We start from the raw sequence: 14,637 nt of genomic DNA, 5'->3' as shown, positions 1-14,637 counted from the left end.
ATATATGCAGTTTGTGGACAGATTAAAACAAACACTGGAGAGACAAATTGATAATTATCAAGCAAGGGAGGTTGTACTCCTCAAGCTCGCTATAAAAAATTCAAATGAAGACTGTAAGTGCCTCTTGAAATCCCTGCCCTCCGAACCTGAGCCCACATTGCTTCAAATGATAAAAGCCTGTAACTGCTTGGGAACACTGCAGCACACTACGGCAGTCACCTACCAGGCCGTGGGGCAGGGCATAGCTGATGCTTTTACGGCCCTCAAATTAGTCCTCGGAAAGCAGTTGGTTTGTTTTGGTTGCAAGGAAACCAGGCACTTTAAAAGAGACTGCAAAAAAGCATGGATACAGAAACCCAAGACCCCAGATATGTGCCCTCGCTGTTGGAAAGACCCTCATTTTGCTAATCAAGGCCGCTCTAAGTGTCACCAGAACGGCCACCTTTTGCAGCAGGGTAACTTCTTTCAGAGCATGGCGCTGCAACACGCGCAAACAGAAATCCCAAAGCTGACGCAGCAACCAGGAGAACTTTCGGCTTTCAACCAGCCGTGCCCCCACCTGCTGGACCGTCGCCAACCTACGTGCAGTCACCCCAGGCAGCGCAGGACTGGACATATCAACCAATAACACAGTAATGCTGTCTAACAGCGCTGTTTTTTGTCTTCCTACAGGCATCTTTTGACCCTTGGCACCCGGTTACAATGTCTTGCTCAGAGGTAGATCATCTACCTCGATAACAGGAGTGTTTGTGCTGCCAGGAGTCATTGACTCTGACTCAGTTGGGGAGATAAAGATCACGGCTTGGACCCCCCAGCTGCCCTGTGTGGTCCTGGCCAGGACCAAAATAGCCCAACTCATACCTTTCCCGACAGCACTCCTATCTGCCCTCCCCAATAGCTGAGCAGAGGGGAGGTGGGTTTGGTTCAACAGGGGTCCCACAGATTCTTTGGACACAACGTATTAGATTTCAGTGTCCCACATGCCAATGCAAAGTGACTCTGAAAGGCAGGGACATAGTCTTAACAGGCCTTATTGACGCTGGTGCAGATGTAACTGTTATCTCTAAAAGCCAATGGCCCAGTGATTGGCCATTAACGACTGTGCCTCAGATGCTCTAAGGTGTGGGGGGAATAGTCAAAGCCTGCAGAGCCAACACTTGGTACAAATTAAAGGATCTGAGGGGCAGGTTGCTATAATTAAACCTTTTGTGTTGCCTGTCCCCCTGGTTCTGTGGGGGAGGGATGTATTAACTCAGTGGGGAATTTTTATGCAGTCAAATTTTGCTTAGGGGTCACTGGAATGCGTGGCACCCTCAAACTGACTTGGAAAACTTCTGAGCCTGTGTGGGTGAGTCACGGCCCCTATCATTGCATAAGCTGCATGCATTATCAGAATTGGTTCAACAACAACTCCAGAAAGGGCATATAGTCCCTTCTACCAGCCCTTGGAATTCCCCTGTGTTTGTTATTAAAAAACAAATGGGCAAGTGGAGTTTGCTGCAAGACCTCCACAAAATTAATTCTGTAATGGAGGAAATGGGAGCCCTGCAGCCTGGGCTCCCCTCTCCTACCATAATCCCTTGAAATTGGCATTTGACAGTAATTGATTTAAAGGATTGTTTTTTCAACATTCCTTTGCATCCTGATGATGCTCCAAACTTTGCTTTTTCAGTTCCTAGCATAAATATGCAGGCGCCCTTGCAGCGATATCAATGGACTGTATTACCTCAGGGAATGCGAAATTCTCCTATTTGCCAGTGGTATGTTGCTAAGGTCCTCAGTCCTGTTTGTCAACAAATGTCGGATGTTCTTTTGTATCATTACATGGATGATATTCTTGTAGCAGCTGAACAACAGGAGATCATGAAGAAAGCCTTAGCACTTGTCAATGAACCTGTGAGTCAGGCAGGGCTTTGCATTGCTTCTGAAAAGGTACAAAAATATCCTCTGTGGAGATATTTGGGATGGTGCATTGGAGTCCATTCAATTTCTTTGCAAAATGTACAAATTCAGACAAACATTAGCACCTTACATGATGCACAGAAACTTTTAGTAGCAATTAACTGGGTGTGCTCCTTATTAGGAATCTCAAATGCAGAGCTGAGTTCTTTGTTTGAACTGCTAAAAGGAGAGTCAGACCTTTTGTCACCTAGATGACTCAATTCACAGGCTCATCAAGCGCTGCAGGGCGTTTGTGATACCCTAGCAAGCCGGCAGGCTGCACACTGGGCACCTTAGCTGCCTTTCCTTTTAATAATCCTGCACCCAGCAGAACAGCCCCGTGCTTTGATATTTCAATGGGACTCCAAGGCACCAGACCCTTTGCTTGTCATTGAATGGGTTTTTTGCCACACCAGATGACCAAAACCATCAGTACCCAACATGGAATGATGGCACAACTGATTATTAAAGCCTGACAGAGACTAACTTCTCTGGCAGGAGTGGATTTTTCCACTATTTACATGCCTATTATCACCTTTTATTTGGATTGGATATTTCAGCAATCAGAGGCTGTTCAGATAGCCTTTGCTGAATTCAGCGGACAAATTTCAATATACCCTCCAAAACACAAGCTTTTAACACCTTTATTTCAGTTGATAGAAAAACCAAAGAGAAGTGAGGTTCCACTTAAAGCCTTAACAGTATTCACAGATGGTTCTGGTCGCTCTTATAAATCAGTGGTGGTATGGAGAGATCCCTCTTCTGGTACTTGGAAATCAGATGTGTCTACAGTTGAGGGGTCTCCCCAGATAGTTGAACTAGCTGCTGTTTTCAGAGCTTTTCAAAAATTTTCTGATCCCTTTAATCTGGTAACAGATTCAGCTTATGCTGCAGGAATTGTGATGAGAGCTGAAGCATCAGTTTTGAGAGGTTGAAAATTCACAGCTCTTTTATTGGTTGCAACTCCTTGTTTTTTTCCTTAGAAAACAGAACATTTCCTTACTTTGTTATGCATATTCAATCACATACAACCCTTCCCGGATTTTTGGCTGAAGGGAACAGGCAGGCTGATCTTTTAGCAATGCCTGTACAAAATCCTGTCCTACCTAATAAGAAGGAGCAGGTTAAATTGAGCCATTCCTTTTTTCACCAAAATGCTGCTGCTTTGATTCAAAACTTCAACATTACTAAAGCCCAAGCTTCAGCTATTATTGCTGGTTTTTTCTGACTGCCAAAGATGTTCTTTCCCCTCTGTTGCAGGAGGTGTTAATCCCAGAGGGCTTCAAAGCCTTCACATCTGGCAGACAGATGTTACCCATTTTTCTGATTTTGGCCATTTAAAATACATTCATTCCTCTATTGACACCTTTTCTGGTGCTCTTTTTTCATCAGCCCATTCAGGGGAAACAGCTAATGATGTCTGTAGACACTTTACTGCTGCTTTTGCAACTCTTGGCATACCTTCTGAGGTGAAGACAGATAATGGCCCAGCTTATACTTCCCATCGAGCTGCTACCTTTTTTGCTCTATGGGGAATTATTCACAAAACAGGTATTCCTCATTCTCCAACAGGCCAGTCTATTATTGAAGGAGCTCACGACTCTCTCAAGCGTCTCTTAATACAACAGAAAGGGGAGGGCAGAGATAGCACCCCTGCCAAGAGACTGTAGAAAGCCCTTTATGTTTTTAACTTTTTGAATTGTTCTTTTATGAACCCCAATCCACTGATCAACATTTTAATTGTAATTCAGAATTGCAACATTAGGAAAAGCCCCCTGTTTTATTAAAGGATCCAGAATCCCTTAAAATATTGGAACCTTATCCTTTGATCACCTGAGGAAAAGGCTTTTCGTGTCTCCACAGAGAATGGTCCCAAGTGGATTCCAGCAAAGAATGTGAAGCTGTTTTGAGAGCCCCTGACTGCATAATCTGAGGATTCATCTTTAACTGCATCACCTGAGGACCCACCTGTAATACCAACATCGGAGGAAGACCCTCGGGAACAGGACCTTGCCACCATATCAGCACCTGTTTAACCTCTAACTGACTTATGCCCTTGGGAAAATGGTTTGGATTACCTAAGGGTATCAGGGTTTACAGGGTTAGGATGTCCTGTCTGGGAGAACCGGTACTCCATACATCACGCACAAATTCAACAGCTAGTGTGTGGGTATAAGTTTGGTTTTCCTGAACAATTGGAAAGTACTCCAGAGCAGTGGCTTACTGGCACTGAGAATAAGGAAAAGCAATGACTTCCCAAATGTTATGGTATTTACTGGGAATGGTTTCTAGTGCTCAGACCTGGCCTATTAACCAACCAAAAACAAACGTCTGGGTAACCTTAGCAAATGCTACAGGACAAGATACATTGTGTTTGGCCTCTGCTTCTCCTGACAATCCCTTTTCAGCCTGCCTTGTTGCTCTGCCCTTAGACAATTGGCCTTGCCTGCCTCAGGCAAATAGTGTTGCAAAACAGCAATCATGCTGACACCTGGGACCAGTGGACCCCTTATCTTTTCCTGGCGTCCCTTGAGCCCCAGTAGTTAGAACTTTTGGGCTCAGTGAAAATGGATTTTTGTGAGAGGTTTAATTATTCTGGGAAAAACCAGTCTAAGGCATGAGATGTTTCCCCTCACCACCTTGTGTATAAAAATGCGTGTGCTTGGTATAATTATACATCTGGGATAATTTCTCGTTCCACCAATGCTCCTTTACTTTTACCTTCTGGAGTATTTTTAGTCTGCGGGGACAAGGCCTGGCCTGCCATCCCATTGCATTTTAAAGGAGGACCATGTAGCCTTGGACAATTATCCCTTTTATCCCCAAACACATCCATGATTTTTCAACATGAATATCCCTCTAGAATTAAGAGAATCTTACATGCTTTTGATAAAGATTGTGATGACCAGCTTGATTTTTGGTCTAAAGGACGGTGATAGGCAGCATCATTTTTTACCCCTGATGTAGCAGCAGCAAAAGCCTTAGGTTTACTTAACTGATTAGGCTGTTGGCTAGCTAAACAAACTAATGCTACATCCTTAGCATTAACAGGGCTTTTAACTGATGTTGATTCTGTCAGACATGCTACTTTGCAAAATAGAGCAACAATAGATTTTTTGCTTTTAGCACAGGGACATGGGTGTGATGAATTTGATGGAATGTGTTGCCTTAAACTTTCTGACCGCTCCCAGTCCATCTATGCCAGCATTCAAGCCTTGAAAGAAGGTGTAACCAAGCTTGAAGTACGTGATGGGTATGACTGGCTAAATCAACTCCTGAGAGATTGGGGACTCACTGGCTGGGTTAGGAATTTGGTTAAAGTAGGCTTGTATGTATTAGGCGTTATGTATTGTAGTAGTTATTCCTTGTATTTTACAGTGTGTAAAAAATTTAATAGACAAGTCACTTAAGAGTGTGTTTTTAGTTCAAAAGAATGGGGAGGATATGGTAACTCAGACTGATAGCACTGTAGATTTAATTAGCATATGCAGTTTAATAACCAAGTTGCCTTGGCAAGAGCAAACAGAGCTCTGAAGATTACAAGAAGATTGGATCAAGTCTGGCTGATGGGAAAGAAGATTTTACTAAGTAGAAATGTAAAGTTTGTCTGTGTGATGTTTAACTAAATGATTGTAGTAAAAATTACTAGCCTTCCAGTAAATGGTATATAAGCATATGTAGTGCTCAGTAAAATTTGGATTCTGATCATGATTCAGTAGTCCCCGTCTTTCTCTCAATTGTCGATAACTGTCACACTTTTGCTGTTTAAGCTGTCACACTGTAGTGTAAATAATAACCAACACATCTAGCTCCTCTGGTAATGCAACAGATGTAGAGCAAGAAAGTGTTCAAAGCTGAGAGGGATATGCTCTAATATGCTAATATGCACAACAATGTAAGAGCTCAGGAAGACAGGCAGGCTCTATCCCATAGCTGTAATCAGAGGCACAAGGCACACATACAGCAAAGTGGCCATCATCAGCTTAGAGGGACAGCAAGTCAGGTATATAAGGAGAAACAGCTTGAGAAACGGGTATCATCTGAATACTCTTGACCCACTCATCTAGCTTTGATTCTTGTGCCCATAAAAAGGTGTGGTTTTCATTTTCTCCCTTGCTAACCCTAGTCACTCTGTGGGTCTTTGACACCACAACTGTGTTTTTGGTGTGTTTCTGATGTTTTAGCTGCACTGTTCAATTAATACCCTGCCGAGGAAAGCATCTGTCGGGAGGAAAGGATTGGGAAAATGGAAGACTGGTGAGGAGAGAGGAATAAGTTGTCTTTAGAATTGTTTTAGCTCAAAGACCAACCTTGCTCCTGGAGATGTTAGAAAATACTCAGTGTGAGAGAATTAATGTATTTGTGTTCACTTTGGGTTGTTTTCTGTCTACTAAAGAAGAAGATCTTTCCCACCCAGATAACAAAGTGTTGTTAAGAAACTCAAAAGCATACCTCAGACAGGCTGGAGGCCTCTTTGTAAGGGGGAGGAGAGATAAGTTTGGAGATTGTAAAACACAGCCTAGGGAAGATTTGCGCATGCCCCAGGCCCCCTATTTTATGTAATGCACGACTCAGGCCTAGCTACTCTGCCCCGATAATGAGAGTTCAGCAGCGTGTCTCTGTTTGCTTTTGGAATCCTCCAGCCAACTAGATGATCGAATAAATCTACTCTTTGCACTTCAGCAGTGAGTTGTGGTCGTCTTGGTGTTACCTGCATGCATTTGTTCACAAAGCTTCCTTTTTCTAAGGAGGTGAATTTATGGTCCACCGGCAGTTACTTATTTGTTCATTTGTTCAGGTCACCTTCTCAGCTGAAAACATTGTCCAGGAAGAATTACAGTAGCAAAAAGTTCTTATAACATAAAGATGCATTTTAGCCATACAGAGTAGTCATCTTTCCAGGTGACAGAACAGTCGCAGTCCAGAAAGAAATAAACAAATGGACAAACAGTAGTAAAAGCAAGATTTGCCAATGTTCAATCAGCCATGCTGAGCAACAAGCTTCAAAGGGTTTTCCTGTAACTGCAAAAGTGCACTTGGAAACCGTTGGGAAAGTCCAAGCAAGAAAAGTCACATTTTTGGTGCTACACTCCCTTGTGGAGGGCAATAAGCCCTAGGCACAGGAACCCCCTGTGCTCACATGGAGGAGTGAGGCCTGAAGGCCAAAAGGATCTAAAATACTCCCCAGAGATAGAGCTCCCAAGCGAGTCCCCTTATAGTTGGTGGCGAGAAGAGAGCTACCCCCATCGTGCTCTGTTTCTTCATGTTAATAGCCTGTACCCCGTTGGTCTCTTTTCCTTGTTTTGGTTCTGGGCCCTCAGACTATTTGCCTTGTTGCTCTATCCCGCCTCCTGCCTTCCCCATATAAACCCCTGTTTCTCCCTAGTTCAAGGGAGCTCTTGCCCCTGGCACCCTTCACAGAGTGGCCTCCTATAATAAAGGCTCTGCTCTCTGTGGAACACTATACGAGGCTCATGTCCTTTATCCCCGTGTTGCCCAGGAGTGACTTCACAGGAGAGCTAGAAATCACTAGAGCTGAAGTCACTCGCCACTAAGGGACGTGCCTATGCCTCTCCAGGAAGGTCGCAACACCCTGGCAAGGCCACCACCACACCCCCGCACTGCGGCACTCCCTCTCTTGTGTTGCTTGAAAAGAGTCCATGACCATCAGGCTCCTCACATTGTTGTGTTTCCTTGCATTGTTAACACTGCTGAAGGCTGTAAACTCTATGCTAGTGTTCTGGGGTACAATGCAAAAATGTGTATTCTATCACCATCTGTTGAAATGTGGGAGGGGTGGTGATCCTTATCTCTGTGGGAGATACCCTCTGCTGATGTGCCATCTGATAAAATTAGGGGGATGATCATCGTTATCTTTTCACAACCCATCCTTCCTCCAGAAGATATATTCTGTTAATGGGCCATTAAGTCCTATTGTGTGACTGATAAGATTACATCATCCCATTAGGAGATGCTCCAGCCAGGGGGAGGAGACACACCTTTCCTACCTAGATAAAAAAAACTGGGGTTTGGGACACGAAGGCAGTCCTTTCCACTGGATCCCAGAGGAAAGTCTGACCTTTTTTCCACATCATCGCTGGATCTTCGGAAAAAAACTGCACCTTCTACAGGAGCACTGCTTCAACTGAATCACATCTGTCATCCAGGAGGACTTCAGGCACCATTTATACGGACTGCTACCAACACCCTGACTGACAGGGTGTCAGGTTGTATTTCTGACTTTGTCAGTGGTTTTTCTTTTGTATTATTTCATGTATTTTATTTTTTCTCTTTTCTCCTATTAAATGGTATTACTGACTTGGAGTCTCGCACTGTTTTTACTTTCAAACCAACACAGCTAGTTAAATCAACTCTCTGAAAATCAGGTGGTTTGTGTCCATATAAGGATTGTTACTTCCTTTTCAACGAGATTTTGTTTTCCTTGTGTTGTCCAAATGGAGTGCCTATCTTAGCATGTTTCCAAGGTGACTGAAGATCCCTAATAGGAGATAGTGTATGACTTAAGATACAACCCTGTCCAGATGCTTTTTCCAAACAACAGAAATAATAGATAATCTCAAAATTCAAAAATATCCAGATAACTTAGGAGTCTAGGTTGACTTTGATAGCACTCTTTGAAAAGCTAATCACAGATGCATGGTGGTATGAGTCACACAACTGGAGTGTTGCAGTGGATGGCAATAAACCCTTTAGAAGGGATAGTCAAGGAAGGAGAGGTGGTGGGGTAGCCCTGTATGTTAGGGAGTGTCTTGATTGGAGCTTAATGATGGTGACACTAGGGTTGAGCATTTATGGGTAAGAACCAGGTGGAATGCCAACAAGGCAGAGATCATGATGGGAGTCTGTTGTAGACCACCCAAGCAGGATGAAGAGGCAGATATATTTGGTTTGCATGGCCTGGTTTTTGTGGCGGGGGGGCTACAGGGGTGGCTTTTGTGAGAATCTGCCAGAAGCTTCCTCCATGTCAGGCAGAGCCAATCCCTGATAGCTCCAAAGACGGACATGCTGCTGCCCAAGGCTGGGCCAATTGGAAATGGTGGTAAAGTCTCTCTGCTAACATATTTAGGAAGAAAGAAAAAAACTAAAAAAAGATAGTGTGCAGTTGTAATTGTGGACAGAGATGAGTGGCGTGAGAGCATGTGAGAAGAACAACTATGCAGACACCAAGGGCAGTGAAGAAGGAGGTGCTCCAGGCGCAGGAGCCGAGATTCCTCTGTAGCCCATGGTGAAGCAGGCTGTCCCTCTGCAGCCCATGGTTATCCACAGGGATGCACAGATCCACCTGTGGCCCATGGAGGAGCCCCACACCAGAGCAGGTAGATGCCTGGGAGGAGGCTGTGACCCCATGGGAGGCCTATGGAGAGAGGACCCTCTGCTGGAGCAGCTTGTCCTTGAAGGACTGCACCCTGTGGAAGACGGACCCTCACAGCAGCAGTTTGGGGAGGACTGTTTCTCGTGAGATGGACTCATGTAGTCAAAGTTCATGGAGAACTGTCTCCTGTGGGAGGGACCCCACAGTGCAGCAGAGGAACGACTCCTCTCCCTGAGCAGCAGGAGAAGCCATGGGTGATGAATGGAGCATAACTCTCATTTCCTGTGTCCTTGTGCCACTGGGGAGGGAGGTAGATCTGGGAAGGAGGGAGGGGTGGGGGGGAACTTGTTTTTAAGGGTCGTATTTTACTTCTCATTATCCTGCTCTGATTTTGTTAGTAAAAAATTCACTTCATATCTCTAACATGAGCCTGTTTTGCCTGTGGTAGTATTTGATGAACAATCTCTCCCTGTCCTTATCTCAACCCATGAACACTTCATTATGCTTTCTCTCTCCTGTCCAGCTGCAGAGGGGAGTGATAGAATGGCATTTGTGGGTGCCTGGCATCTGGCCAGCGTTAACCCACTACAAATATTCCATAAGCAGCTGAGGGTAGTCTCGCAATTGCTAGCCCTTTTCCTCATGGGGGACTTAAACTTACCAGATGTCTGCTGGAAATAAAACACAGCAGAGAGGAAGCAGTTTAGGAGATTGCTGGAGTGTGTGGAAGAGAACTTCCTGACACAGTTGGTGTCTGAGCCAACTAGGGCTGTGCCCCAGTGGATCTGTTGTTTGCAGACAAGAACATGTGGGTGATGTGTTGGTGGGAGGCTGTCTTGGGCACAGCGACCATGAAATCATGGGGTTTTGATTTCTAGAGAAATAAGGAGGGGAGTCATGAGTACTGATACCCTGGATTTACAGAGGGCAGACTTTGGCCTGTTTAGAAGCCTGGTTGAGAGAGTCCCTTGGTTGGCAGCCCTGAAAGGCAAAGTGTAGCTTCCCTGAGACTTTACGCTAGTTCCCGACTATCTCAGATGTTAGGAAGAAGCCTCTGGGATCCACTAGAAGGACGTGAATAAAAGATAACAAAAGGGGCTCTTTTCCCCCTGGGGAGAATCTGAGGTTTATTTCTTGTGGGCCTCCAGGAGCGAAAAGAGGGCGAGGTCAGGGGACATAGGTCTTTTCTAGGGTCTGTAAGGGGGTGGGAAGAAATTGGATCTCGGCCAACTAAGCACGGCCAGAGGGGAGAGGAACCAGGCCACAGGACATTGCAGGGGTCATGGAATCTACCATTTTCAATACATCTAGTGACTTACAACATCTCCCCGTTTTTTGTTTAACAAAGTTGAAGGAAGGATATTAGGTTCATCTTGATTCAAATTATGATCTGGTCCACCACTTGCAGTTAGTGGGAGAGTTAGATTGTCTTAGGTTTTTCATCTCTATGCGATTGACTACTGAGGTAGCAGGAATGAGACCATTAATAGCCTTAAAAATCAAGTGACGTAGAATCCTGAATGCCATTATTACAAGGAAAAGAATAAAAATTAACAAAATTGTTTTAACCATAGAAGTCCACCACCCTGTGAGTCCCCAGCCTTTGAACAGTTCATTGAACCAATCTTCAGATTCTTGCTTCACTTGTCTGATCAAGCTGTTCATGCTTCGGAGGGCAGCGTGGATGTTAGGAGCTCTCGAGATCAGGTTCACGCAGCAAAGTCCTTCAAATTCCTGGCACTCATGTCCATGCAGCAGTAGGAGAAAATCTATAGCAGCACGATTTTGAAGTGTGGCCTGCTGGGTAATTTCCTTGTCTTCCAGGAGGGAGCTGATTGCAGTGGATGTTAAGTTTGCCTGTTATTGGGTGTTGAATTGTTCCCTTTTCTTTCTGAGGAATTTTTCCCATTGTTATGCTAAGTATTTGTGGCTACACCTTAGCAGCAATAGTTTTCTATCACGGGGGGGGGGAATAGGGGGACACCAGAAAAGGAAAGGTGGAACAGGGGTCTGGGGCGGGCTCTGGCTCTCTGGCTTGGCTCGTGGAGTGAAAGGAGGATGGCCCGTGCTCTGATCTAGCATCTTCCCCGCCATCCCAGAGCCGAGAGCCGCGTTCCCTGCCGTCGAACACCGCTCTGCTCTTCTCCCACTTCATCCTACTACCTCCGGACACTCTGCAGAGCACCACGACCGACACCATGAGGGGGGAGTCGCTCCTCCATCCCTCTCACACCTGGGTCACTCCCGCCATCACTCCAGCCCTCTTTGACTGCGCGGGACCTGCCCTGCCCCCACCAACGGTAACTGAGCGCAGAGAGAGAGAGGGCCTGTGACCAGAAAGGGACTGGAACTGAGCTATACTGTTCTGTTTCATTGTCAATTTTTATAGCTGTTGTTGTTTCTGCTATTTTGCCTTGTTAGATATCAGTAAAGAACTGTTATTCCTATCCCCATATCTTCTGCCTGAAAGCCTCTGATTTGAAACTATAATAATTAGAAGGGAGGGGGTTGCACTCTGCATCTCAGGAAAGGGGTTCTCACCTTTCCTTAGCAAAATACCTGTCTTTCAAACCAAGACACCTGTTTGACTACCCAACACTCTAGGTGGCCCAATTCACCTAGAGTTTTGGCTGCTGCGACCCACGGAAGAAACAGGGACACAGCAATACTTTTTGACTTGGCCCAATGGAAAATTTCAGAATCACGGTTTGGGTCCAAATTGTCTGCACTTCTCTTTTGGACTTTATTAGCCGATTTGTTTTTGTGAGTCCAATCGCTAATTAAGGTTTCATTGGGTGCCAACGGGGACAACTGCCCGAAGGTGCATGGCCCTCCTAAGAGACGAGAAGGGATCCCTACCCATGCTCGATCTCCACAAATCAAGAACAATCCCCTATGGAGGCTTTTGGGGCTTGAATGAGTTGGGGTATCAACTGCAATATGGTTTAGAATATTATACCACCTTTTGGCAGTGAATTCCTGCCGATATTGCATTATGTTGTGGAACTCTTTTAAGCTAGAAGGTTTTGGGAGGATCATAAAATGAATGCAATATTGTGCTGGGTTGGAACCTAACAGCTCTAATTCTTGGGGTTCCTGGGCTGCTTTGGGCAAACTTGGCAGCAACTCCTCTATGGGGTTCTTACTCATTACAGCTTGCTGCCTACGATTTTTGTATAATGAAATGGTGTGTGACTAGGGAAGTTCATTGGGCATCTGTGTTTCAAAGCTGGCTGAATATTCTCCAGCCTTCAATGGGAATCCTACCAGGCAGGTGGACATAGGGTTTTTTGTTGCTGCAGTGGACAGACATATGTTTTCCTGTTGGAGGGTCTGTGTCAGGGTCACCCAGATATTTTGACGTGGCTGAGGGATGATCCATGCAGCTGCCAAACTGTTCAGTGTTAACAAGAAGACAACTTCGATGGGGTTCATCACAGGATTGAGTAGAGGGAAGGTTTTCTCTAAAAGGAAAGACAAACGTTATAAAACCTGTTAAAAGTCTCTATCTGCCAGAATGTCATCTTCTATGAGGATTTCCTTTCCTTTTTTTCCGGCGGCTTCTTCTTTTCGAAGCCACAGCCACTTGCTCCTCATCCCCTTCAGTCGGAGCAGGATGTTTGGGGACATACGGTTTCACCCACTTTTGGGGAATCCACCGAGGGCCTGAGGGAGTGGATATGCACACATAGCCACGTCCCCAGGTAACGAGCTCATAGGGACCTTTGGTTTCCCAGGTTTCTGGGTCCCTAATCAAGACTGATAGATGTTGGGATAACTTGAACTGTTTACCACTGTTAAAGTGACGCACCACAGGTGGACTCATGTTTTCAAATGAACAATTCAGAAAATTGATAGTAAACATGGCTTTGCAGAGCTTCTGCTGTGGAGACATCCACGCAGTTGAACTGCTCTGTTAAGCCAAAACCTGCTTGAGCATCTGATTGGCTCGCTCAACTACACTTTGGCCTGTGGGAGAGTAGGAGGTGCCAGTTTTATGTTCCATTCCCCACTGCTGGATGAATTCCAAGAATTCCTTGGACTTATATGCTGGGCCCTTATCAGTTTTGATTTCCTTAGGGATCCCCAATACTGAAAAGGCTTGCACTAGGTGTTGTTTGGAATGCACCGCCCTTTCTTCCACGTGGGCAGAGGCATAGACTGCGCCTGAATATGTGTCAATGCTTACATGAACATATTTGAGGCCACCAAAATTGGGAATGTGTGTGATGTCAGTCTGCCACACTTCACAGCTGCCAAGACCTCAGGGGTTAACCCCCATGCCCATTGATGGCATGGTCTAGAGCTGATAGCTGGGACAGGTGGCCACAATGGCTCGAGCCTGACTCCGTGTTAGCTGGAATTGACAGATCAGACCTGTGAGGTTTTGGGGAACCTCCAGGTGCCTCTTGTGCACCCACACTGTCAGGCTTCTTCTTCTTTGTGTAAAAAGTGAAGCGGCTAATAGTTGCTGTATAGTTATTTATTGTAGAAGCACATCAGTCTCAAAAGCAGAGTCACAGATAGCAAAGTCCATGCTAGGTTCCAGCTCAAAGTCCCAAACAGAAGCAGAAGCTCCCTGTGGTCCTAGCAGGCCCGGAGGAGACGGGCAGCTCCTATCTTCTTCTCGGGTGTTGCTTTCAGCGGCAAAAAAAAAAAAAGCGGAGCAAAAGCTGTGGCATAAAAGCAATGGCTAAAAGCAATGGGTCTTTCCAAGCCTCTTCTTTTATAGAGAGTTATGAGCAAACTAAGACGTAGAATCGGACCAGACTCGGACCATTACTTCTTAACCTATTAGAATTCTAGTTTCTTAACACGCCAGGCTACGTATAAGCTACGTTCATTGCCTATCTTGTTCTAACTGAAAAATGTAAGCAATATCCTTAACTCTAACTCTATTATGTCTAAAGCTAAGTTCTTGGAGCCACTAAAGAAACACTAGCATGTTTTTTAACCTTCACTAGAACATGTACTACTTCTCAGGCATCTAAGACAGTTTGCTTACTAAAAACACTTAAAACTTATTCCATTTACTTACTTATTTTCTCTCTCTTATGTTACAACCTAAATCTTCACCTCTGCCTTATAAGTGAGAGGCCTAATATACTTCAATCCATGTAAAGGTTTCAACTGAATCCCTGCATTCTGATCTCTCCCTGAAGGATTCAGAGAAACTCCTGACTTACTGACTCCAACAAGACGTGGCACATTCTGATGATATTGCTGGTGGCTCAGCTTTGCCTGTTGGAAGATATCAGGGAGGCGTGCTTGTTCAGCTGGGGTTGCAAGGGAGTCTGCCTGACGATTCCCTTCTGCGATTTCACCTGGCAAATCGGTGTGTGACCTCACATGCATCACATAGA

At 45.1% G+C, this 14,637-nt stretch overlaps 1 pseudogene; it reads left to right on the top strand.

Annotated features, from left to right (window-relative positions):
* The first annotated feature begins 4,222 nt into the window (after window positions 1-4,222).
* LOC148220375 (uncharacterized) lies at window positions 4,223-7,496 on the top strand (annotated as a pseudogene).
* Window positions 7,497-14,637: the final 7,141 nt, after the last annotated feature.

This window comes from Sturnus vulgaris, chromosome W (assembly GCF_052056855.1).
Source record: "Sturnus vulgaris isolate bStuVul1 chromosome W, bStuVul1.hap1, whole genome shotgun sequence".
Taxonomy (NCBI): Eukaryota; Metazoa; Chordata; class Aves; order Passeriformes; family Sturnidae; genus Sturnus; species Sturnus vulgaris.
The sequence above is the reverse complement of the archived record's forward strand: the minus strand, read 5'-3'. Positions and strand labels throughout refer to the sequence as shown.